The sequence below is a fragment of the Pteropus vampyrus genome, unplaced genomic scaffold (genome assembly GCF_000151845.1).
Source record: "Pteropus vampyrus isolate Shadow unplaced genomic scaffold, Pvam_2.0 Scaffold6, whole genome shotgun sequence".
NCBI lineage: Eukaryota > Metazoa > Chordata > Mammalia > Chiroptera > Pteropodidae > Pteropus > Pteropus vampyrus.
Window position 1 is genome coordinate 14,345,094 of NW_011888787.1, and position 4,183 is coordinate 14,349,276.

The window sequence follows — 4,183 nt, forward strand, 5'->3', positions numbered from 1 at the left end:
TTAGTTTGTATGTTGAAAGAATTGTAAGAACAAGATATTATTCCTTGAAAAGAGGAAATAACTGTTCAAAGCTTTCTTCCAGTATTATTTTTCACAAAGATTTATTTGTAATTTTGAAGGATGACCAGAGTTGACTGGCCTTTTTGTCGACTGTGGAGTATTCAAATGGTCTAATCTCTCTATTTTATAGCTCACCAGGCTGATTAGTATGCTGAGGAAATACAAAATTGTCCCATGCCAAAAAGGTAATTAGGGTCTAAAATGATATCTGTAATGAAGTCCAAATTATAATATGGCTTCAACTTTCTCAAAATCCGCTGGCTGATCTAGTAGTATCCATTTCATGGCATTGCTGAAGCCAACACGATATAAAAATGTGATAATATAATATTGAGAATTAATTCTGATTCTATTGATTTTTTTTTGTTGCTACTTAATGGTTCTCTAAAGGAAGATAAGAAGAGTGAACCGCATTTTATGCAGTTGGAGAAGTACTGGATAATATACTTTAAAAATATATTAAATACATTTTAAATGTACTTTGGAAAATAAATATTTATAAGACTCTGTCACTCATAGTTACTATATTAGTAAGTTGAAATTTTTTTATTTCTTAAACTTTCTTAAATTGGGACATATCTGTTTAATGGTGCGAGTGTAAATGGGAAGGGGATGATAGTTAAAAGAAGATGGGAAGGTAGATATTAGGGGAAGAAGGTAAGATCATGTCTGGAGGCAGAAGTCTTGTTTGCAGTCCTTTGGGAAAAAGAAATACCATAGCTCACAAGAAGCTGATGAAGGTAAGTAATCTTTAAGGTATGGCACAGAAAGAGAACAAACAAAACTGTTAAGATTAAACCTTTTCCTTTGTGTTCTGGTGAGAGTGAGCTTACCAACTATGTCTACCTTGTGAATCAAGTTTATCAGTCATAGGTATAAGCAAAATGAACATATTATACAAAATTAATGTCTCCCTTCCAGTACCATAAACAGACATTGTTGATGGCACCTCAGAGTACCAGTGTTTATCTTTAAAGAGCTCAGAGCACTTCACGGACACTTTCTCTTTTTCTTCCCATCCTTTATCTTCTCAGATAAGCCCACCTGCATCTGTACTTACTCAGCTCACAATGGGAGTTCTCCTGGAATTGTTGACTAATAGACTCAGTGTTTGAAGCTGCTCAGCCCTTCCTAATGCTGGGTTTGCTGCTACCAAGAGATGCTTTTGGGTATTCTGTTGGAATACTCCTAATCATTTCTCCATTGCCTTTCTGAATTTGCTCATGCCATTTGCCAAGGCCTATGCTAAACCATACACTTGGAAAGGCTGAAGTTAGCTCTACTTCCTTTCAAGATCTGTTACCATTTAATACTCCTCCTTACCCTCATCTGCTCCCTTCTCACTCTTACTACCTTCTCTGGAAGACAGAGAGAATGTCAGTTTCACATGAGGAAATCTGAAAGCCCAAGAGAGTATTTGCCACATCCCTTGGGCATTTAGTAACTGTGAAAGGAGAATCAAGGTTCCTCTGTCCTCCTCGTGTGTCTTAACTGTTGGATCACTCTACTACCTAACAGACGACCGATTTTCAGTGAAGAGCAGAAAGCATTTTCTTTAAAGAGGCCGAGAAAGCATGATATACTGAAATACACAAAGACTTTGGGTTCAGAAGTCTAATAGTTGAGTTATCACTCAGCACTCACTAGTTGGTTGACCTTGTGCTTTAGTTTCCTAATCTATAAATTAAGGATGATAAAGCCTAACTCATAGGAGATAGGGGAGCATTGCAAGAGTAATGAATAGTGAAAGTGTTTCATAGACCACTAAAATTAATTAAATTGTTAATTATTTGGATGTTTGATTTTATGGATGCATGTTTTCATAAAAATCCAGAAAATTTAAGATTTTCTGGTAACAATGGATGGCTAAAAAGTTGCGTACTCATTACCATTTGACTTTGGAGCAGGGAAGGGCAGAAAAAAAGGGAAAAAATTTCTACTTTACTCTACTATGTCTTCCAAATGATTGCAATTGACATTACCCAAAGTTTAGCCTACAGAAGAATACTAGTTTAACCAGCAGCTCTTGTTGATCTTGCTGTATTTTATTTTTGTATGGATCTGAGGAAGTTAAAAGCAGTGATAACATTAACTGTCAGATGAATTATTGATATAATGTTCAGGCCAAATTTCTGGTAGAGTTTTCCAAAAATGTGTAAAGAATCATTCCTTTAGGGCCTGTCTCAATGAATTGTTCTTTATTTGCCATGCAGAACTTTGTAAATATTTAACTTTCTCCAGAGTTTGGAGTGTACAAGTGTGATTTATTATTTCTAATGATTGGAAAGAGGCTTGGTATTTGCAAACAAAAAGTACGAATTGAAAGAGAATGCACAATACATTTCTTTGTAGGCAGACCAACATCTGAAAAGAAAAAGGGAATGATTCTCAAGATGACTTGTCCCTCAGCAATGCCTAAGAGGTGATATTTAAAGTAATAACAGCTTTTATTCATTGAGCACTTACTATTCACAAGACTCTATTTAGACTAAGTGCTTTATGTGTTAGTTCTGTTCTCTGCAATAGAACACTGACTAATAGACCTCTAGTCTTCAAGGCTTACAAAATCTCTGGTCAACATCTCATCTTCTTTCCTAAAATAGGCAGAAGTCTCTAGAAAGAAATGGCCCTGAATGAAGGGCTTACTTCACTGAGTTCCTTTCTTTTTCATAATCAGTTCGCATTTATAGACAATATTGATGAACTGAAAATAAAATCTTGGTTTCCTAAGCCTTTGTCATATCATTTCCCTATCCCACCTCCTCAAAAGCTTACTTTTCAGATACTTATTGATAAAACTTTAAAAATCTGTCTATAGCCATGCCACCCTGAACATGCCCGATCTCATCTGATCTTGGAAGCTAAGCAGGGTCGGTCCTGGTTAGTACTTGGATGGGAGACCACCTGGGAAGACCGGGTGCTGTAGGTGTAAAAAAAAAAAAAAATCTATTCCAGATCTGGGTCATTCTTTGACCACATGATTACCTTGCCTTGACAGATGTGCAGGAGCTATATTATCTTTACAAGGCCTCTTTCTTGAGCTTATTGACATTTACCAGAATAAAGATTTAAAGGAAGATTCTGCCTAGAGATTTAGGAGGATTTAAAAAATTTTGTGAGAGAAGAAAGTTTAGTTTTATTGATTTTAATTTATTCAATCTACATCATTGATAATAAGTTTACTTTGTTTTGGATAAACTAATGTAGGTCACAGGAGTGGGACTGGACACATTTGGTAAACTTATGACTGTTTGACATGAAGAAAAATAACAAAGTATTAAAAAGAGGTTGGATATAGATTCAGAGGTCATGGATTCAAGTCTTTGCTTGGTTACTTATTATTTATGTGATCCTGGGAAAGTTGTTCAATCTCTTTAGATCTTAGTTTTCTCATTTATGAAATAAGGGGATTGAACTGGAGTCAATATTTTTTTCTTGACAGTACAATCTCTTTTTAAAGGAAATCTTACAGAGAAGTTTAAAATACAAAAATAAAAGTAGTGCTACGTTGGATGTGTGTTTGCATGTTTGTGTGCATGTTGTGGGCTATAGCAGGTGTCCTGCTAGATTTGCCCCACTTTTGCCTTTGGAGTGGCCCCTAAGTCACCTCTGTGGAAACTCCAGAATTCTGTGGAGTAAACCATGAATAGGTCTGTTCTAACACTGTAGGATACCTTTTAGGACTAATGTTATGTGCTTCTCAGGACAGTGGTGAGACCAGAGACTGAAGGATATTCCTTTCAGAGCATTCTTTAGAAGGAAATAATTCCAAGCATTTGCTGCCCCTGTTTTTATTTCCAGCAACAGCTCAGCAATGAGTTTGGGAGTGGCCACCACAGACCTTAAAGAGAAAGAAGATGCAGACTGAGGATAGAAAGGAATGGAGGAAAGGAAGAACAAATGAAGGGCATTGGGATTCAGTGAAGGTTATTTTCTGAGATGATTTTCCCAGAGGGTTATTTAAAATGTAGGCCTTTCCTTTAATTCAAGACCAACTGCCCATCAAATAGCATGAAGCTGGTAATGCATTTCCAGAAGGTATATCATAGCAAATCATCGTGGAGTTAACCTAACATGCATCAACCACACAAAGATGTGTTTGTGCGCTTGACCTTGACTATCC

At 36.3% G+C, this 4,183-nt stretch overlaps 1 non-coding gene across 1 annotated transcript; it reads left to right on the forward strand.

Annotated features, from left to right (window-relative positions):
* The first annotated feature begins 2,870 nt into the window (after positions 1–2,870).
* Positions 2,871–2,989, forward strand: LOC111745731. The gene has a single exon (XR_002782779.1). It is a non-coding gene; the product is annotated as a 5S ribosomal RNA (ribosomal RNA).
* The last annotated feature ends 1,194 nt before the right edge of the window (positions 2,990–4,183 follow it).